The sequence below is a fragment of the Symphalangus syndactylus genome, chromosome 12 (genome assembly GCF_028878055.3).
Source record: "Symphalangus syndactylus isolate Jambi chromosome 12, NHGRI_mSymSyn1-v2.1_pri, whole genome shotgun sequence".
NCBI lineage: Eukaryota > Metazoa > Chordata > Mammalia > Primates > Hylobatidae > Symphalangus > Symphalangus syndactylus.
The window spans coordinates 30,907,545-30,931,053 of record NC_072441.2 but is presented as its reverse complement, the minus strand read 5'-3'; the positions used below and the strand labels follow the sequence as shown (position 1 = coordinate 30,931,053).

Genomic DNA, 23,509 nt, shown 5'->3' with positions numbered 1-23,509 from the left:
ATTTATCTTTAAAAAACTGTAAGAATTTTTGTAATTTCTCTGTCTCTCATAGCCCTATCATTAAGTGCAAATTTGCTTTCGTCTAACTGGAGTCTTCAGTATAGTGCTTAAGAGTATAGTATAGTGTGGTAATTAAAGTATAGCCCCTAATATCAGACTGCTAGTGATCAAATTCCAGCTTTACCATTGAACAGTTTTTAATTATTAAAGTAATCACCCCTTGATGTCTTGATCTGTGAAAAGAGTATAATGACCTATCTCAGTGCTGTGAGGAGTAAGTTAATTTTCACATATGGAGACTTAGAACAGAGCATCGTTCATAATAAGACCTCAATCAGTGTTACCTATTATTGTCCAATTTTCCTTTTGTTTATCGTATTTGCAACTGAAAAGATAAGGCCATTCATTAGGTTTTCTAAAACTACAGCCGTTGGAATTTACAAGAAGCCAAAACACTAACATTCAAGAATTAAACCTCTTAGCATACATAATAGATCTAGAAGACGTTAACTGACAAATTAATTTTTAAAACTTAGTAAATACATTACCTTCTATGCCATTAAAACATTGTTTCATAGATGAATAGATTTTTGTCAATTTAGGTGCTAGATTTTGTAGATCATAAACATATGACTCAAAGTGGAATCATGCCATTTTAGATATTTTAGACTTGGAAGGGGTCTTAGATAGTAGCTGCTCTCATTTTCTGCCTGAAAAGGAAACCCATTTGCCCAAGGCCTCACAATATTTAGGAGTCACAAGCCCCATAAGACCCACATTTTGAGTAGCAGTAGGACTGACTAGAAGGAAGGGAGTTTTCTCTCTTGGACTGTAAAATTCTATGAACTTACAGGACACACACAAATACAAAGATTTAGTCTGCAAGGAAGCAGTATATAAAAATAGACAAAGTTAGATTGCTATTCAAAATATTTCTTACAAAGTAAAATTCATATTATAAGGGAAAAATTCTTTTATATAACTGAATTTCACAGGTAACTAACAATTTAATCTTAAGAGTTTATTATTCTTGTTATTCAGGTCTCAGGTCAAATGTCACTGCCTCAGAGAGGCCTTCCCTAACCATCCTAGCTAAAGAGGTCCTTCCTTTAGTCACTCTTTTCCCCTTATAACTTTTTTATTTTCTTCATATTTTATACCAAAAATTATATTCTCTCTCTCTCCCCTGCTTCCCCGTACTAGAATGTAAATTCCATGAGGATATAAGGCATTTTGATTTAATGGAACACTTCATGAATTTGCGTGTCATCCACGTGCAAGGGCCATGCTAATCTTCTCTGAATCATTCCAGTTTAGTATATGCGCTGCCAAAGCAAGCATGACATTTTGTTTAATATTGTATTTCTATGTGTTAGAATCATGCACAATAGTCTCTCAGTAAAAATACATTCATTTGATCAAATGAATACATGAAGGTCTTGGTAAAGAAGCTTGATTTAACTTTGAGATCCTAATAAGGATAGCTGAAGAATTTTGTGCAGCAGAGTAATATGATCTTATTTACATGTTGGAAGGACACTCTGGCAGCATTGTGTGCATAACATCTCTAGTGGCAATCAGAAAATTAAATTTAGTTTTGGACTTCATTTGAGAGCATTAGCAAATGTCATTTGGAGCAAAGAAAGGTGTGGGATTTTAAAAATAATTGGAAATCAGAAGACTAAAAGAAGGAAACAGAAAGACGGAAGAGGAAGAAGAGAAAGACAAAAAAAAGATACAAATTAAAGGTTTGTGAAAACAAATGCCTAGGAAAGTTAACTCTAGACAACCAAGCAGATACATCTCAATGAGAGGGAGAGACTTGGAGAGGCAGCAAAGGTTAAATGGACTAGAAGAATTTCCTGGCACAAGTTTTGGGTTATGAGATGCTCTATCTCTGGATATCAATTTGGATCCTTACAATATTATTTTCAGAGCTACTTCACCATGTTTTCACCTGTGGTTTTCATGAAATTTTGTACTGACATATGGACTTAGTGATCCAGAAAGTTGCCTGTGCCGTGGGAACTCTCAAAGGTCATATTCAAGCACCAAGCAAACTGCGGGTGGGATTTGGTGGGGGTGCTAATGAACTGAGCTGACTTTCTGTGTATTTTAGTATAATAATGGTGGCTGTTCACCCCAGCAGAAAGTAACAGGAACTCTTAGCATGCTGAATTTAATTCTAGAATCTCAGGTGGTAAAAAGAAGAGGTCACATAATTAACTCTCAGTTAATGGAAGAAGAACAGTGTCATGAATCAAAGATTATTTAAAAATCGCTTATAAAAATGGGACTTTGGAATGCACTCTTTGACTTCTTTGGCAGAGGATTTACATCTTATTTGCTTTGCTTAAGCTAATAGTAAAATTAGTTTGCAGTCCTTCTGCGTTTGGAAGATATTTGGCAGCAGTTGGATGAAAGGAGAGTAGGAGAAAAGGAAAGACAAGTATATGGGGAGAGAGAAGGAGCGGATAAACATGTTGGCTGGCTGGAAAGTCAGGCCAAGGTAAAAGCTTGCCACGTGTAACCTGTATGGTGTAAACCCATACATGCACAATGAAAAATTATATAATTAAAGGCACCAAGCCTGATGGAATCAGCATTCAATAAATATCTGTTGAATGAATAAAAAGATTTTTCTCTTTGCATTTGAAGGAAGGATTTCTTATCTTATTGGAAATCTGCAAATGGTTTCTTCAGCATTTTTATCGGATGCTGTCTTGGGAAGAAGGCACAGAGATCCTCTTCCCGTGCTTTTTATCTTCCTCTCATTACTCTTCAGACTGACCCTGACATAGTTTAAAAAAAAAAAAAAAAAGCTTTCAGGGCTTGGGTATAAAACCAGCCGTTGCAACCATGCAACCAGAACTTAACGTATCAGTTTTTTTCAAAAGCAGTGTGTGTTGGCTCTTAGGTATACATTTTTAAAAGATTGGAGAATGAGTTACTTTAGTCTGAGGTCTCCTGCTCTTGAATGCCTAGCCACTTTTGATACTTGTCGGTACAACATGTTCACAGTTAATTACCATTGGTGAAGCTAGAAGCCCAATCTCTGCTTGCCCTGCTACTTCTGACAAGGGTCAGTACTATCTCCTCCGGCCTTATTAGAAGATGGTACTATGGCTAACTCTCCAGCACAGCCTGAGGCAGTGGGGCACTCAGCTAACCCACGCTGCTGCTCTGTACCAGTTGGGACCCACTGATAAAGGGATCCAGATCTCTGCCTGGAGTGGTTTGAGATTTGAAGCCTTTATCTCTTCTTTGCCAGGGATCCTCCATTCTCTTTTCCACTAGACTTCAGCAGGACCAAGACATTAATGCTGGCTTGTGTTTGTATCCAGATGGTGTGAATCTGTAACTCCACGTAAATAGACTAATTTTGAAGAGAATCTATTTTGCATCTCCATCATCAGACTATACAAGCATCTGTTCTAAGATACTGTGTCTCAGATATCTCATATACGCCTATCTCTTTGTGTCATGGCAGTAGAGTATCAAACACATAGGGTAAAGGCACACAGCAAACAATTCTGACCAGACACCGTCCAGTCACCCTAGGGATATCTGTACTACTCCAAAAATTGTGATCTAGCAACCATATTAAAAGAAATGTTAGAGATCTCAATTAAGAACACTCATAGTTATAGATTATTCTCACTTATTACTTCCAAATTGCTGGTGGAGTACAGAAACAAAACCAAAGTCCAGGTAGCTCTGTGACATTTGTCAATGTCCTCATGTCAGAGAGTGCTAGCTGGTATCCCTCATTGCTAATAAAATACGGGCTGCATTTATATCGGTAATTGTGTTAGACTACATGTAATGGAAATTTGACCTCAGTGGTTTAATAGAGTAGGGTTTTATTTTTCTTATGTACTCAAGTACGGAGGTACAAATCCTAGTTCTTTAGGGTAGCTCCATGATGCTGTCTAGAAGCCAGGCTCTACCTACCTTTCTGCTTTGACTCCCTTACTGCTTGACTTTCTTCCTTATGGCTTTCTTCCAAGATGGCTTTTTTTTGTTTTTTCCTTCGAGCATCACATCCAATAACAAGAAAAAAGAGCAGAGAGTGTGGGAAGAGGGAAGATAAAAAGCAAAAGAGATAAGCTGGCTGAGTCTGTCCTTTTTTTTTTTTTTTTTATCAGGAAGGCAATACTTTTCCTAAAATGTTAACTGAGTCAATTTCTACTTCCATTTCTTTGATCAGAACAGGAGCAAACGGCCACACTTAGCAAAGTTGGTTGTAAAAGTTGAGAATTTCTTTTTCTTGCTGTTTCAGACAAATCCAGGATGCTATTGGTGAGAAATATAGATAATATCTTATTGGCAAAGTTATTGGTTAGGCAGCTTATATTTTTCTCATGCTATAACATATGGAATAAATATTTTTCCCAAATTCATACTCCAAATGATTCATCACAGAGGTTATTTCAAGCTTCTGTAACATAAAGCAAACAGCTAACCAGATTCTATCAAACGTTTCCTGGTGCAGAGATGGCATGGATGTTAGACATAGATCTCAAGGGCCTTATCTATTTTTCTTCCCTATTAGACCGTGAGCTCTGGTGAATGGTAGGGGAGTCAGTGAGGAAGGGTGGGGTCTGTAGTTTTCTTTTTTCCCAGGCACCTAATCCATCACATATAGTAAGAGCTCAAAAGAACCCGTTTTTGTTTTGGTTTTGGTTTTTGGTTTTTTTGAGACAGAATCTTGCTTTGTCACCAGGCTGGAGTGCAGTGGTGTGATCTCGGCTCACTGCAACCTCTGCCTCCCAGGTTCAAGCAATTCTTCTGCCTCAGCCTCCCAAGTAGCTGGGATTACAAGCACATGCCACCACACCCAGCTAATTTTTGCATTTTTAGTAGAGACGGGGTTTCCCCATGTTGGCCAGGATGGTCTCGATCTCCTGACCTTGTGATCTGCCTGCCTCAGCCTCCCAAAGTGCTGGGATTACGTGAGAAGAACACGTTTAATGATGAGTGAATGCAGTCAAAGTCAGTAGATCTGGGATTTGGCATCAACACTGATTGGCTTCAAGATCTTGAGCACATGGCTTGACCTTTTCATATCTGCTTTTCCTCAACTCTGAAATGGTGACATTACATGCCAATGCCTCATGGGGCTGTAAAGAAGGTCAAATAAGATAATGCATGATAAACAGTTTTTGCATGGTGTAGGTATTTACAGTTTGCAAAGTGCTCTCAGTTCTACTGCCCTTCTTGACTTTCTAGTCCTCATAATTTCTCTTTAGTACTCCATTATTACCCTAGTCCCACCCCTCATCTCTAGTAGAGAACGGCCATCACTGAATTGACTTCTGATAAAGAAACTAAAGCTTGGATGGCTGGTCACTGATCTAAGCTCATAGAAATTACAAGTGGCAAAGCTTGATGTTCAGGTTTGAAAAAAAGCAGTATGCTATAAGCCTTCATTATTTATAGCCTGCTTTTTTCAAAAAAGGATTTAAGGATATGAGAAGTTGTTATTACTTTAATCTGGCCATTCTGAGAAACACATGCATGCAATAGCTTATAGATAGTTTAAAAGATAAAGTATCATTTAGCCTACTAAAGAAAAGATTGAAAGCTCTCATGAAGGGTTTTCAAGAATGTAAGGGAACCATGGATATAGCACAAAAGGAGTTGGAGCATAATAAAATTAGGTTAAGTACTGTTATAGTGAGCGTTCAAAAATTCTAAAATGGGTTAATAAGGTTACTTACTCTAGGAGTTTTAAAAAACAAAATAAATTCTTATCTGTGGGAGGTAGTTTAAGTACAGTATACTAAGAATAGACCATGTGGTCTGCCTCCTTAAGTGTGCCTTTGAGCCTTATAATCTCTAAACTGTTAGAATTCATTATTGCTTCTGCTTATTTACTTCAAAATAACAACTGACACTTTACAATTTACAAAGTGCTTTCACACATAGCCTCTCATTTAATTTTTACAACAACCTTCTAATATATTACACACATTTCCCAGAGGAAGCAACTAACAAAACTAAAATTTGAGCCAAGTTATTCTAAATCTAAATATGATACTCTTTTCTGGGAAAGTAATCTCCCTCCCATTTCTATGTGGTTACACTGTGGCTGGAGAGCTGGTGAATTTGTTGTCTTTCGCTTTAAACATGCTTCTCCTATAGTCCTGGACTACAGTACAAGCTTGGTTGGTGGAACCATTCTCTATCAAGTTGCTTGAGTCAGGGACCTAGGACTCAAACTTGACTATTTACTTTTCCTTTCCCACCTCTGCTCAAACCCGTTGATTTTAGCTTTTAAATACATCTCAAAAATTTCTCTTCCCTCCAGCTCACCATCACTTTTTCAGTTTAATCTTTACCACCTTTTAACTGAATTACTAAATAATTTCCTTCTTAGATTTTCTTCTTTCAAAATTACTGAAGTCCAACCCGGAACCAGAGTGTAGAGTTTTAAGCAGGAGATCAAAGTGGTTAGATTCCCATGGAAATCCCTGGCATAGAGCCCTTTGACAGTCCCCCCTCTCTAGTCTCCCATAATAATGCATCTTAGATTTCAACCATTTTCATAGTTCTTTGATATTGATGCCATAGTTTTATACCACTGAAAGTGATATTCAATGTATTGCTGGAAAGAATACATTGATACCCACAGATATTCAACATAAGAGAATCCGTATGACCAACACATATCATGTACTTTTTCGACCTTCCAAAGTTGTGAGAGAAGTTTCAGTTGTTCAAGGTTTGAAACATTCATGCAAAAGCACTGGGTTTAAAATTCATGGGTTTAGGTAGGATGCATCACCAGAGCAATACATATTTTAGTTTATCCAGGGCAATAATATTCATGAAGTTGTGCATTGAATGTGCTAGCTATGTCTCTCCCCCAACATACATTAAAATACATATAAAATCATTAATTTTTAAAAGTTTATTACCTAAAGCCACCTCCCCTTTACCAGTGGTAAACCTAGTGCAAATGGTCCCCAACTTTTGATGTTTTGACTTTTGACTTTATAATCGTGTGAAAGCTACACATATTCAGTATACTCCTTGACTTATGATGAGGTTATGTCCAGATAAGTAAACGTGTGTAAATATCACACAACATACCCATGTAACAAACCTTCACATGTACCCCCTAAGTCAATTTCTCAGCATGATGTAAATGACTCTGTGATTTGGCCTCTATTTCACTGGGTAGCCTCATCTATAGGGTGATTATAAGATGGCCATATAATTTTTCACCCAAAACAGAATATTTTTTAGTGTGAAGTGTGGGTGTAATTGATAACTTAGCTGGTACAATGTGTATAAAACTGTACCATCCCAGGAAAACCTGGGCATATGGTCACTGTATTTATCTGCCCACTCTGTAATTTGCACTTTAAGCACTTGAGTAGTACTCAAGTATTTTTAGGTTTTTGTACCCACCATATGATTTCAAGCCTTTGAGATTTTGCACATCCAGAGGCCTCAGAAATAATGCCACACATGTACAACCATCTGATCTTTGACAAACCTGATAAAAACAAGCAATGGGGAAAGGATTCCCTATTTAGTAAATGGTGTTAGAAAAACTGGTTAGCCATATGCAGAAAACTGAAACTGGACCCCTTCCTTACACCTTATACAAAAACTAACCGACGATGGAATAAAGAGTCAAATGTAAGACCTAAAGCCATGAAAACCCTAGAAGAAAACCTAGGCAATACCATTCTGGACATAGGTATGAGCAAAGACCTCATGACTAAAACAAACAACCCCATCAAAAACTGGGCGAAAAATATGAACAGACACTTCTCAAAAGAAGACATTTATTCGGCCAACAAACATATGAAAAAAAGCTCCATTTCATCACTGGTCATTACAGAAATGCCAATCTTAATCACAGTGATATACCATCTCATGCCAGTTAGAATGGTGATCATTAAAAAGTTGGGAAACAACAGATGCTGGAGAGGATGTGGAGAAATAGGAACACTTTTACACTGTTGGTGGGAGTGTAAATTAGTTCAACCTTTCTGGAAGACAGTGTGGTGATTACTCAAGGATCTAGAACCAGAAATACCTTTTGACCCAGAAATCCCATTACTGAGTATATTCCCAAAGGATTATAAATCAATCTACTATAAAGACACATGAAGAATCCCATTACTGGGTATATACCCAAAGGATTATAAATCAATTTACTATAAAGACACATGCACACATAGGTTTATTGCAGCACTGTTCACAATAGCAAAGACTTGGAACAAACCCAAATGCCCAGCAATGATATATTGGATAAAGAAAATGTGGCACATATGCACCATGGAATACTATGCAGCCATAAAAAAGGATGAGTTCATGTCCTTTGCAGGGACATAGATGAAGCTGGAAACCATCATTCTCAGCAAATTAACACAAGAAAAGAAAGCCAAACACCACATATTCTCACTCATAAGTGGGAATTGAATGATGAGAACACATGGACACAGGGAGGGGAACATCACACACCAGGGCCTGTCAGGGTGAGGGGCTAGGGGAAGGATAGCATTAGGAGAAATACCTAATGTAGATGACAGGTTGATGGGTGCAGTAAACCACCGTGGCACATGTACACCTATGTAACAAACCTGCACATTATTCACATGTATCACAGAACTTAAAGTATAATTAAACAAAATAATAAAGAACTTTTCCAAAGTAAAAAAATAAAAATAAAAAGCCCATAGCTACCATGATACTGGATGGTTAAAAACTGAAAACTTTTCCTTTAAGATCAGGAACAGGACAAAGATGTCCACAACTGCCATTTCTATTCAATTGGAAGTCCTAGCAAGAGTGATTAGGCAAGATAAGGAAAGAAAAAAGGCATTCAAATAAAAAAGAGACAAAACTGTCCCTATGTGTAGATGACAAGATCATATATGTAGAAAACCTTAAAAACTCAGTGAAAATGTTAGAACTAATAAGCAAATTCTAAAAAGTTGCAGAACGCAAAATCAGTCTATATGCTGGCAATGAACTATCTGAAAAGGAAATTAGGAAAACATTCTCATTTACAATAGCACCAAAAAGAAGAAAATACTTAGGAATAGAATTTTAATATAAGGAAGTTAAAGACTTGTATGCTGAAAACTATAAAAATAGATAAAAGAATTTAATAAGACACAAACAAATGGAAAGACAACCCAATCTGATGGATTGGAAGATTTAATATTGTTAAAATGTTCATACTACCTACTATGGTCTGAATAGTTATGTCCCTCACCCCATCCATAATTCATATGTTGAAATTCTAACTTCCAAGGTGATGGTACTGGGGGTTGAGGGGACTTTTGAGTCATTCATGGAGCCTCAGTGAATGGTATTAGTATCTTATAAAAGCAGCTCTAGAAAGATCTGTCACCTCTTCTGCCATGTGAGATTACAGTGAGAAGATGGCCAATTATGAGAAATCAGGCTCTAGGCAGACACAGACCCCACTGGCACCTTAATATTGAACCTTCTGGTTTCTAGAACTGTGAAAAATAATTTTTTTTTTTTTGAGACGGAGTCTCGCTCTGTTGCCAGGCTGGAGTGCAGTGGCGCAATCTCAGCTCACTGCAACCTCTGCCTTCTGGGTTCAAGTGATTCTCCTGCCTCAGCCTCCTGAAGCTGGGACTACAGGTGCCCACCACCACGTCCGCCTAATTTTTTTTTTTTTGTATTTTTAGTAGACACGGGGTTTAACCAAGTTGGCCAGGGTGGTCTCCATCTCTTGACCTCTTGATCCACCTGCCTCAGCCTCCCAAAGTGCTGGGATTACAGGCGTGAGCCACCGCACCGGGCCAATTTTTGTTTTTTTATAAGCCGCCTAGTTTATGTTATTTTTTACAGCAGCCCAAATGGACTGAGACACTGCCCAAAGCAATTTACAGATTCAACACAATTCGTGTTAAATCTGAATTTTTTAAGGAATAGATATAAAAAAAAAATCTTAAATTTACATAGAACCGCCAAAGAAACTCACAAGTAGTCAAATCAGTCTTGAGAAAGAAGAACAAAGCTAGAGGCATCAAATTTCCTGATTTCAAAATAAGTTACAAATCTAGTGATCAAAACTGTGATACTGACATAAAGACAGGTACGTAGACCAATGGAACAGAATAGAGAGCCAAGAAATAAATCTATGCATATATAGTTAACTGACGTTTGACAGAGGTACCAAGAATATACAGTGGGGAAAGGATAGGCTTATCAAAAAATGGTATTGGAACAACTGGACATCCACATGCAAAATAATGAAATTGGACTCTTAAACCATTCACAAAAATCAACTCAAACTGGATTAAAGACCTAACCCTAAGACCTGAAACCACAAAACTCCTAGGAGAAAACATAGGGGAAAATATTCATGACATTATTCTTGTCAATAATTTAATGGATATAACACTGAAAGCACAGGTAGCAAAAACAAAAATAAAACAAGTGGGACTGCATCAAACTACAAAGTTTCTCCGTAGCAAAGGAGACAACAAAGCGAAAGGTAACCTATAGAATGAAGAGAAAATATTTGCAAACTATCAGGTGAGGGATTAATTTCTAAGATATCTAAGGAACTTCTGTAACTCAGTAGTACTACCCCCACCCCCACAAAAGAACTAATCGTAGTAAAAAGACCCTCTTAAAAATGGACTAAGAACTTGAATACACATTTCTCCAAAGGAGACATACAAGGGGTCAACAGACATATGAAAAAATGCCCGGTATCATTAATCATCACAGAAATTCAATTCAAACCACAACTAGCTATCACTTCACACTTGTTAGAATGGTTATTGTACAAAACAAATAACAGAAAGTAAGTTGGCAAGGATGTTCAGAAAATTGTAACCCTTTCTGGTGTGCATGCGAAATGGTGCAGCTGCTATGGAAAACAGTATGGAGGTTTCTTAAAAAATTAAAAGTAGAACTACCATATGATCCAGCAATACCACCTCTGGGTATTATTTTTTAAATGAAATCAGATCTCAAAAAGATATTAGTAATGAACTATGTTCATTGCAGCACTATTTAAAGTTGCCAAGATGTGGAAACGATATAAATTTCTACAGATGGATGAATGAATAAAGAAAATGTAGTAATATAACCAATGGAACACTCTTCAGCCTTTTAAAAAGAAGGACATTCTGCAATATGGGACAACATAGATGATCTTTGAGGACATTACGGTGGATAAATAAGCCAGGCACAGAACGACAAACATTGTATGATTCCATGTGAAGTATCTAAAAGAGTCAAATGGTGGTTACCAGGGGCTGAGAGGAGAGGGAAATGGGAAGTTACTAACTGACAGGCATGAAGTTTCAGTCAAGAAAGATGAATAGACCCTAGAGATCTTCTGAACAACATTGTACCTACAGACAACACTAATGTATTACACACTATGAACGTTTGATCAAAATATAGATCTCGTGTTGTGTTTTTACCACAATAAAATGAAACAATAAAATAGCCAGAGGACACTCTGAATTAATTGATACCGAGTTTCCACTACCCAATGAAAAGGATGCACAAATTAAAATTACATGCAGTTATAAAAAAATAAGTAAATATGTGTTCAGAAACGAGCAATGGGTGAAAGTGATCAGATGGTAGAGAATGTAACATCTTTCTTTTTCTGACTCATTAGAGAACCTTGGATTTTTAAACCAGCTTTGTTGAATCAACCATAAAGTACTATTCACTGAGCTCTGAAGAAGCATAGAGCAAACGCAGAGAATTAAGACTATACCCAGGGCAGCATATATTACCTGACATATGAAAATGGAGCTCTTAAAAAAATTAGTGATTTATTTTACAGTGAAGCACTGAGATCATTGGCTACTCAAATTCTATTTGGAACTCTCAATGTCACATCTTTTGTGTGTCCAAAAATGTAAGTTTTAAATTCCTAATATCATCTTTTCCCATCCCATGAACAATCTGATTAAGTCTGCAATAATTAATTGATTGATTAACCAGAAAGACATTGCATACATATTAATTACTTACCAGATTCTTTTCTATGCTCTGATCATGTGTTAGGTATTGTGTACTAGGGACAAAATGATAAGTACCTGGCTTTCTGGCTTAAGTGGGTCAGACAAAGCTTTAATTGTATAAGCTCAATAACTGTGGCAGGTAGGCCCCTGACAAATGTGTGCCTAGGTGCTGAGATAGAAGAGAAGAGTGGTACCTAATCTCCCTGGGAGTGGGGAGAGCATGTCAGGAAAAGCTTCTGTTCTGTTTCATGAAGTTTTTCTTTAATGGAGATTACCTGACATGGATGATCTGATCATTCAACAGTGAATTTCACAGGGCAAGAGCAAGGGCCCTTTTCATTGAGTCCTCTGACCTGGCAATTTAATGAGGCTGTGAGGGTGTTAGGCATGCCTTTAGGGACTCAGCCTTGTTTCTCTGCAACACATACCAACACCTACCTCCCCCCAGCTCTGCAATCTTCAATGTCTGGAATAGAGAGAATTGGTTATAGCAGGCAGAGAGGTAATTTAATTAGGTGATCTCCGAAATACTAGGGAAAAATCGCGAAAGTAGGAACCAATGGAGTTAAAGAAATTTCAGCTTAAGAGGCAATCAGAGGAAGGCAGAGTTCTGATGACAGCAAGGTTTCATCCTGGGTTGCTTGATGATGGCAAATAGTCTTAAGAGCTAGGGAATCATGGGAGAAGGAAGAGGAGAAGGTTATAATAGAATATTATCCTATTTTAATAGGATATATTTTAAAATAAGAACTAGCATTTTTTATGGACTATAAGTAGCAATTTGCCTTTTGCTCAATGTTTTCACAATTTTTTTCAGTTTCCGAACAAAATAGATACCGTCAAACATGTTTTAGTACTACTTAAACACACTTGGTACAGAGTAAATTTAAACATTGATTAGAAAGACAGTGCAATTCCAGTCTATGCACAGCTCCAGGCAAGCTCTGTCAATTGTTAGCTAATGATTTCCAACAATTTATCAATCATTTTTTATGTTGCTATAGACACGTGCTGAAAAAGTGACAGAGATTAAAAGTGTGATGGCTGCCTACCAATATTTAACATGCTCTCCTTGACCACCTTGGTGGGATGGGCCTCCTCAAAATAGTCTTTCAACCATCCTGTGTTGGGTACTCATGATACACCTGTCACATCAGCATACAGTGAAAACATCATGTCTGGAAGAACAATTCCAGTTTGGAATGCATGGTAAAATGTCTGAACTCTGGGTTCTTAAACCAGTTATAAATGTCACTATGCTTACTCTGTGTTGTGTCAGAAATTATGCCGGCCAACATGATTCTGGATAGCTATTCTGACCTAACATAGAAATAAAAAATTACCTACAGCTATTAAATGGAAGCATCAGCATAAGAATTTAGATAATCACAGTTTGTATGAAAACGAGTGCTTCCAAAGCTTTCAAAAGCTTTGCTGTATGATGCAGCCAGTATCTTTCTCAAAATTTTGTTTATACATTTCATTGTTCTAGAAGCACACTACTTTATCTCTGTTAGTACAAAGTTAAATTGCAGGCCGTTTCTCAATTTGATGTTAGTGACTTCATTTTCAACAAATGCTTATCAAGGGTCTGCTTTGTGTTCAGCACTATTTTAGGCCTAAGAGATAAAGCATAAACTGTAAGCCTAAATTTCTGACCTCATAGGGCTTTCATTTATTTTGGTGTATGTGGATGGTGAGATAGAAGAGTTACTATAACAACACATTTTTATACCACTAAGTATTGTAAAAAATACTAAATATGAAGTTTAGAATAGGGAATGCCTGGGGAAATGGAGGTTGCTTCAGTTAGAGCATCGGGAAAGGTCTCTGAGTTGATGTAAGGATCGAAGATCGAAATGAATGCAGCAAGACAGTCAGACTAACATTTGGGAAGCAGAGGACTCTAGGAAGTGGGTAGAACATCTGTAAAGACCTGAGACATAATGGAAAATGATGTGTTCAAGGGATAGAAAAGAAGCCTGTATGGCTAGAATAAGTAAGTGAGAGAGAAAGAGGAGGGGATGAGGTCAGCAAGAGACTAAGCCTCTCCTAAGACCCTTGCAATGGAGAGGTAGTGGTGGCTGATGTAATTTAATGTACAATTAAACATTGCTCTAGCTGCAGTGTGGAGCATGGAATTTGGGAGACAAAAAAAAAAAAAAAAAAGAAACAGGAAAATAATTAGGAGCTTGTATGATAGCCTAAGCAAGAGCTGACTGACACTTTAGTCGTTGGAGATGGTTGGGTTGAACTATGCATTGATAGCTGAGTCTATGGTACTCTCTGAAAGACTGAATGAAATATATGTAAAAAAGAAAATAAATTAAGGATGACAGTGTTGGGTTTTTGGTTTGAACTTCCTGGGTGGTGCCATTTACTGACATGTGGAAACACTGGGAAAATAACAAGTTTGGGGGGTAAAACACAAGAACATATTTGAATACATTAAATTTGAGGTAGATTTTTAGGCATCCAAATAGAGGCATCTCTCAGGTAGTCATAATTGTATGTCTGTAGCTCATGACAGTGTTAGGATTGGAGATGTTGATGTGGAAGTCATGAATAATGGAGGCAACAGGTCAGTAGATTCACTATTCCTATAGGATCAAAGGAGAGTTAGGTTGAGAGGACCAGAGTAAGAGGGGCGGATGGTGGAAGGAATATTCAGAGAGTAGGGTAATTGAGAGTTTGTGTTTGTTACTGGTGAAAATGATGCCTAAGTTAGGAGCATGGGAGGGAGGTGCTGAGGAGGAGGGTGGAGGATATTTTAGGGAATTGCTATTGATCCTTCTGGGGGATGTTACAGTCACTCAGAATAATGGCAGGAAAAGAGGTGGATATGAAGACAGAGGCTAAGATTCTATAGCCACCACGATGGAGGAGCAGGGACCTGGTTGTTGATAGATAGCAGCAACCAAGAAGGGTGGGAGGTACCAAATTTGATGACTTACACTTTAAAGGGTCTAGGAGAAAGAAGGATAATTGGCTTGAGACCAGCAAAGTGGACTAAGCAGGATATAACCCACCTCTACTCCCAAGATACAGGCCAAGGGAAGATAGAGGAGGAAATGCCACAATCTTAGGAGAGTTGCTAGGAAAGCAGTGTTTTCATGGGAAATCCTGGTTCCTGTTAGAGCAGCAGAATCCTACAGGGAACTCGTTAAAACATATTGCTGGGCCCCATCCCCAGAGTTTACGATTTGGTAGACCTGGGATAGGCCTAAGAATTTGCATTTCTAACAAATTCCCAGGTGATGCTGATGCTGCTGCTCCACAGATCATGCTCTTAGAAATCAGTGCCTTAGAGCCAGAAGTTTGAGAGAAGAGGTTGAGGGTATGAGGAGATTGCTATAACAGAATGAATGCTAGAGGGCAGTCTGGAAGTTTTGGGAGAACAGGGAGGGATGCGACAATGAAATGAAATGATGGGCTTGGCTATCGAATGGTGCCTGAAGAAACTAGAGATGTGAGGCCTCCTGGGATCAGTCCTCGTTGTCTCTGGAAAGAAAGTAATCAGTGGAAACTTTCTGGTTCAGTCACTAGGCAGCTCTTTACTTCTATCACTTGGAATGGTGTAGGCCTGGAGGAAGTCCAAGGGGCTCTGCAGGGCAGCTCTCCATCCAGGGCAGTTCCATGAGTGTGGAGGCTGTGGAGGGGCAGCTTACTAGGAATGGGAGATGTGACCTTCAGGCCACTGCTCTCTCTCCCCTGCAAAAAGACGCTGACTCAGCAGTAGGGCAAGCCTGAAGGATGAGAACTGGGCCTGTGAGGACATGCGGCTTCAGGTACTGGGTCACTTGGAGCTTGGGTGATTTTAAAACAAGTTAGCTCAAAAGATACTGAGCTCCTCTTTTGCATAATTAATAGTGGTGGGCACTGTTGTGTGGCAGGCTAGGTTTTTGTTCATTAGTACCTCAAAATCCCAGAGGAACAAGGAGAAGAGGAGCTTGTTTAATTGGGACTCTATTGCCAATCATTTGAAGTTATTATTTTCAGGCACAACTGCATTCAGATGCTCAAACTCTGCATCTGGTCTCCTTCCCATGAAGTCTCTCTCTTTCTCAATGATTTCGGCTGTGTTGGCTTCATTTCCAGAAAGGATGTCTTTTTCTGGTGGCAACAACAGTCCCAAGCTTACATCTTACCACTCAGAAAACCCAGTGGAAAGAAGCCTTCTCTTTCCCAATAATCCCACGTAATTTGGGATGATGCACCAAACCTTGAACCAATCACTGTAGCCAGAGAGACAGGTGCTCTGATTTGATCTGGTTTATGTCAGTTGTGTGCCCTGGAAAAGGAGGGGATACCTAGGTGTTGTTTATCTGCTGCACCTGAGCCACAGAGGAAATGAGTTCCTAAGCAGAGGAAATTGGTTTCCTAAAAGAAATTTTTGTTATAATCAAAAAAAGCAACAATAATGTTTATTTGAAAATAATATTCATAAGTCATGGTGCTAAGTGCTAAATAATATGCATTATTTTATTTAATTTTCACAAAGCCTGATGAGGACCATATTATTATTATTCCTGCTTTTCTCAAGCACTGAGAGTTTAAGTCACTCCATGGCTGCATGGCTTTTGAGTGGCAGGGTAGGACCTGGGGGGAAACCTGAGCATGGAGCAAGAACAAAGTGCCACCTGGGGACAGGGGCGTGGGAAAGAAGCTCCGATCCAGGGGCCGACAAGAGCCATCTTGAGGTCCAAGAAAGGAGTGGGGCCAACAGGTGAGGCAGGAGAGAGGGAGGCAGTGCCAGAAAGGGAGGCCTTCTGGGGTGGGAAGAGAGTGTCAAAAACAAAGCACTCTCAGACCCAGGAAATTTCAAATAAGAGCTAATGGACTTAATGAGGCTTTACTGTGCTAAGCTGTTGCTGTCACGATCACTTACTCCCTCCACAAACAAGTTAAAGCTGAGCTGGCACAAATGTTGAAGGAGAGAGAATTTGAATCACGTGCCTTATGGGTAGCTCATTGTCGTGTTTGTGGAGCAATCATACATTTCCCATCTGCTTTCTGATTTCACTTTGTGAATCTGGCTTGTTTTGTTTACAGATCCACCCTCTTTTTCCCATAGTGTGGAGTTGTGCATAATTATGCAGAACTTGAGTAGAAAACATGTGATTATGATTCCAACTTCAGCCATAAGAATGTTCCTTTTGTTATCTCACACAACACTTTTAAGTAAGATTGTGGATGGATACGTTCACAGGGAACTTTGTGCAGTTGGTTAGCTTGCAGGAAATATGCACCATTTCCTTTGCTCGTGCCCAGATGGATACCCTTTTTGTGAAAGAACCACCAGGATCATAGTGTGCTGGAAGCGATTAGGCCACTGTGATGGATTTCTAGCTGCCCTTGAGAGGAGCCCCTTCTCTCCTCTGAGTAGGTTTCTCTCTCCTTATTTGCCTTCAATTGATCATAACAGCTGCAATAAAACTCACTTCACCTTAATAAAAATGAACCAGAGAGACTCATTCTATATATTCCAACGTCACTTGCACAAGTGCTGATTATTGATCTGAAAACAGGCTATGCCTCAGCCTGGTAATGCTTAGCTTCATTTTCCCCCTTCAACTTTCAGTAACAGCCACCGTTGCCTGCAATGGAATTGCTCTAGCAGAACGATATGGTAGAGGACAGGCCAGAAAATCTCTCCTGGGTCAACAATTCATCATAATGAAAATTGTAGAGGCCCAAGTATGTTCACTGAACAGTTAACACCTCATGCTTTTCTCCCCAATGTATCATATGCATCAGGCTTGCTGACTCTCATGGCTGAATTCAATTTCTTCAGTATAGCTGATAATTATGGTATTGAACAATTGATTTTGCATAACCATATAACCATATAGCCAAAGCTGATCTGGCTGTCATTCCTGTGCAAAGAAAAATGGCAGTGGTTGTAGGTGAATGTCACGTACCCCTAAAGAAATGTTAAGGAAGGCGAAAGTCAAAAACGTCTAATTCCCCTTTCCAGATGAGCAGTTTTGCCAGCTCTTCACTGTGAAGTGAGAGGAAGATATCTTGGAAATGACAGCAAAAAGACACCAGGACCATGACTACTTTTACTTCTATTCCACAATGCCCATCCTCTCCAAACCTCAAAGTTTATGGGTTCATGAGGTCATTTTGCCAAGGTCACAGACCTCAGGGCTGTTCCGGGATAGGGACATCAAGCTGTGTGTTCTGCCTCTTATTTTATTGTGAACAGTAAACCTCATAATATTCCATTCTATTCAATAATGATTCATTGAGTGCCTGCATGTCTCAAGCCCTCTGCTAGGAGCTGCAGGTTTGTGTGATTTGTATATGCCTTGCTTCCATTTGTGTTTGACAGTGCCATGGGGGTGTTTCCTGGGGTAGGCATTTCACTGTCAGCTAGATTTCTGCTCGACTTCATGGCTGTCATTGTGCGTGACTGTGTCATCTATGCTCTCACACAAACCATAGACTGAGGGGAGCAATTTCACAGTTGAAATTCTAGGTGCCATAACCTTCCAGTACAGGAGGTGTTACGGAGGCAATAGGGAGGTGGGCTGGTCCTCACTCTACACTGTTGGTCAGACTCATCAGAAATACTGAGGAGTGAGTCTGGCCTGGTGATCCCATGCAAATTCATGGTAATTGAAGAACATGTAGAAATGATAGACATTATACAACAGAATAAAAAGATAAAAAACTATTCATAATCATCAAGAAATAACCACTGTTACTCTTTTTGCTACCTTAATATTTACTTTGTACATACACATATGACACACACACACACACACACACACACACGGGCATGTAACACAAATACACTTGCAAAAATGGAGATACACTATTTTATAGCCTATATTTTTCTAATTAAAAATATACTGTAAATATGTATTAATCTATTCCACGTGTATTAAGCACCCTTTATGTTCCAGGTGCCATTCTGAGCATGGCAATTTGGGAACAAAAGACAAATTCCAGATTTCATGGAGGCAGTGATTCTCTTGGGTGTGTAGAGAGAACAGAAAATAAATAAATGAACAAGAAAATATGATGAAAACAACAGGTTGGTGTGACAGAGCTTCAGAGACACTCTTGTTTGGATGGGCGGGGGGTGGGGGGACCTCTTCAGAAAGTGACGTTAAACAGTGAATTGAATGACAAAATGAACTGGCCATGGAAATATCTCAGGAACAGCATTCCTGACAGAGAGAATGAAACCAGCTTATGCAAAGGCTTAAAGAGGGAAGCAGGCTGCTGGGCTGTAGGAGCAGAGAGAGGCCTTCTAGCTAGAGTAAACAGAGAAGAGAAGTATAAGATGGGGATGGAGAGGGAGGCAAAGGACTAGCTGTTCCTACACAGCTTTTTTCTGTGTGTGATCAAAGCCATTGGAGGGTTTTAAAGAGGGGAATAACAAGAATGGATTTGTATTAAAAAAAGAAAAAAGGAAAACTCTAGCTGCTGCATGGAAATGTGAGAATGGGATTGCAGGGGGGAAAGAGTGTAACTAGGAATGTCACTGAAGAGTTCATTAAAGTTCTTGAGAAAGATGATAATGGCTTGAACCAGAGAGTTGAGGCCATTACTCTAGGAATAGTTTATTCATATCATCTAGAAATATTAACTTATTCCAAAGGTAATGAATGTATGGGCAGAATCTAGCAATAGGCTCTTGGGAAGAAGAAAACCCATATGAAACTTTGGATAGTTTAATCAGGAAAGAAAAAAATTTTATTAGCTAGAGGGAGAGATTAAAAAAGACAATGTGAGCAGAAAACAAGGAAGAGGGGAAAAAAAGAAAAGTCATGAGCATGTTCTCACTCATAGGTGGGAATTGAACAATGAGAACTCATGGACACAGGAAGGGGAACATCACACTCCGGGGACTGTTGCGGGGTGGGGAGAGGGGGGAGGGACAGCATTAGGAGATATACCTAATGCTAAATGATGAGTTAATGGGTGCAGCACACCAACATGGCACATGGATACATATGTAACAAACCTGCACATTGTGCACATGTACCCTAAAACCTAAAGTATAATAATAAAAAAAAGAAAAGAGAAAAATAAATAAGTAAGAAAAATAGAAGTCAACTGGTTGTGGTGAGTGGTAAGACCATTAAAAATTTTTACTGACTGGCACCTCTGACAAAATCAGCTACCTCCTCCAGTATTCTGTCATTAGTAGAAATTAGCTAATTGTTTGGAATCTGTGAAAAAAAGGATGAAATCCAGTGGGTATTCATAGCTGTAAAGGCTAAATAGTCTGAACTGTGGTGGAATCTTACTAAAATATGAAAATAAGCAGCACAGGGTCTCAGGCTGGAGCAGTTATACAGAGTAACAAGATGTCATTTCAAAATCACTTTTCTGATAATTACACTTAAAAGGCTTGGTCTAGACTCTCATGCAGTTAACTCTCAATTGAAGCCAATTATAAGTAGAGAACCTGACTTTCATGCCTTCTTACAGTTTATTTTCACACCCTTTCTTCTAATCACTCTCTTTATCTGTCCTCATATGTTGTTGGCTAGTATTCCTCTCCACAGTGACGCACGAGAGAGAGAGAAACAGAGAGAGAGAGAGAGAGAGACTTAGAATCTAAGTGACTGCCTTTTTACTGAGACAAATGTCTTCTAAGTGGGGCATGTGTGGAAATCTTGTTTTGCTGAAATATTTAGACAGTAGTGGGGAAAGTCTTATATTCATGGAATAATTGCTTGATATAAGAGAGAGCAGAAGTTGTGGAAAGAGAAACATGGTTTGAATCCTGGGTCTGGCATCTGCTGTGTGTCCTTGTGAATGTCTGCACTCTTTCTCAGGGCTTAGTTTTGTCATCTGCAAAATGGAGGTTGGGTTACCTATCTTGCAGTGTGTTGTGAAAGATAGACATGGTCATTGCAAAACGCACCTCACACCCAACATTCTTTTCCTTCCCTTCATTGCTTTGTATTCATTGGTCTATACAACCAGTATAACACTCCTTTCCTGAAACCTATTTCTGTGTGGACACATTTACATTATGTACTGACTAAAACACATTGAAAAGTCACTCTCAGTTGTTGCTTGTCCTCCTGTCCACTAAATCCTGCTGCCACTCTTTGGTGGATAAAGCTTTGAGATTTCAAGCTGTCAACTCATTGGGCCCCACTTTTGATCTGTCAATCTGGTTAAGGGCCATGTAGTATGTAAATAATTTCACCACTTAAAATGTTTTTAATCCTTCACCTTGATGGATGCTTTTGTGTTTCACATTTGTCCTTTGAGGAAGGAGAAGGAAACTAATAGCTCCTCCAGGTGACAGGTAATTACACACCAAGAGCTACGTTAGCACCAAGTACTATGCTGAGATGTCTTGCTAAAGAACAGAGGTGTTTAAAAATCTCACCCCTCTTCCTGATGGTGCTAAGAGAAGGTAGGTGCACTTTTAATTACAACTAAACACTGAATCATCAGGGAAGCAGAAAGCTGTGGCTGACTCAGCCAGTTTCAGGATTGCCCAGAAGTAGAGTCTGGAGGAGAAGTCTCGACCTCAGCACCAGATTGCTGCAAGCCTTTGGTTAATTTCCAGAAGTTGATTCAAAAAGTTTTTACAATTTTTTTGTTTTTGTTTTGATGGAGGGGTAGAATTTGGATTTTTTTACTTTATTACTTTTAGTGATGTCATTTCTCTAACTGGTGTTTCTCTTGCTCAAGGATTATATTTCCTGGATTCTTTGTGTGCCCCCTAATTTTTTAATAGAGCTAGCCATTTTGAAATTTGTAATAGGTGCTGGATTTTGCTGTATTTCTTTAAATATTGTGGGGTTTTGTTTTGGGATGTAGTTAAATTACTTGGAATAAGTTTGATTCTTTCAAGGCTTACTTTTATGCTTTGTGAAGGGGGCTCTAGAGCAGTCTTTAACAGGCACTGATTTGGCTCCACTAGGAATGTAACACCCGTCTGAGGACTCCAGCCACTGCCCTGTGGATTAGAGGTTTTTCCACTTTGGCTGGCTGGAACGTTCCCGATCCTATGTCATCTCTTGTGATTATTCCGTCTACTCCTTTCCAGTGCTTCTTCTCCAGATTTGAAAAATTTCTTATCATGCATGTGCACATTAGTACTCAGAATGAGATTTGAGGAACCTCTCTGCAGAGCTCTACAGCTGTGTTTTTGTGCAACTCTCTCATCTCTAGTATTTTGTCCCACAAATTCTTGCCATTTAACGTCTCTATATTATGAAGTATATCTCCTCAACTTAGCAAAACTGCTGAGATATTTGGCTTCTGTCTCCCTGCACTGAGGCCTGGAAAGTCACCCCAAGAAGTAAACTGGGAAAATTATAGAACTCATCTTTTTCTTTTTCTTTTTTTTTTTTTTTTTTGAACTTTCAGGCAGCACTATCCTGTACTGTCAGTTTTCCATGGCTGAAAACTAATGTTTCATCTATTATGCATGTTTTTCCAGTTGTTATTCCTGTCCCTGATACTCTGTCATGGCCAGAAACAGAAGCCTTTGCACTTTAGGTGAAATAGATATAGACAGCTTTTAGTTTTATTGGTCCTTTGGTCAACAATTTTTCTGTTGTCCCATGCGTTCCTTCTGCTTGGATTTATTTTTAATTTGTGGAAGTATATTCTGGCAGAAGTAGCTCTTCAGTGATACGCTTTCCAAATCTTTGCGTGTCTAAAACTATCCCATCTTTCCTTCTTTTGTTGGTTTGGCAAACAACTCTATGTTTAAAATAAATATACTTTAAAGACATTGCTCTATTGTGTTCCAGAATTTAATATTTCATATAATATTTCGAATAGCAATTTGTTGAGAGTCTGTTTTTACCTCTGTAGAAGCATTTAGAATTTTTTGTTTTTCTTGGAATTCAGAAATGCATATGTTCCATGAACCAAAACTCATTTGCTTTATGGGAGGAGGATGCAGGAAGATATTTTTAAAATCAAGCATTATGGAAAAAAACTGTGAAAAACAGTTTTCCCCCCACAGATATTTATGAACTCTTTGTCACACACAGCCTCCCTTTGATGCCTCAGGCCTGCTTTTGTCCCCAGTATTCCTGCTCATATCCTCCTCATTACTTTGAACTTCCTCATCCAGTCTGACAATGATTTTTCCCAACTTTTGTAGGCTATTGAGCCCTGTGAACTAGGCTGATATTCCTTGTTTAGTTAGCAGTCATTTCTGCTCTGCATAGAAATATAAGCTGAAAATTTTATTTCCTTAATAGAGAATTAAAGAGTTGTCAGAGAGTTATCCACTAGCACTTATAGGGTTTCACAATTAGGTATACTAATGCTCTAAAATTGGATACCAACTTTATAGCTAGGTCTAAAAGAAAAATCTATTGGCTAGAAACCCAGTCTCCAATATGATGATGACTTATACTAACTGGTAAATGCTATGGCCTATAAAAATTAATTTGAGCTTTAAATAGACACAAAAGCATATTAGAGGGTCATAATGTATCAAAGGAAACATTACAATGCCCATTTTCATTCTGCGAATGTTCTCAAATTATGTAATGCCATCAAAACTG

The 23,509-nt window shown here is 38.7% G+C and overlaps 1 non-coding gene across 1 annotated transcript; it reads right to left on the bottom strand.

The window, feature by feature from the left end:
* Positions 1–1,235: 1,235 nt before the first annotated feature.
* Positions 1,236–1,339, bottom strand: LOC134734973 (U6 spliceosomal RNA). The gene has a single exon (XR_010117840.1). It is a non-coding gene; the product is annotated as a U6 spliceosomal RNA (small nuclear RNA).
* Between the last annotated feature and the right edge of the window lie 22,170 nt (positions 1,340–23,509).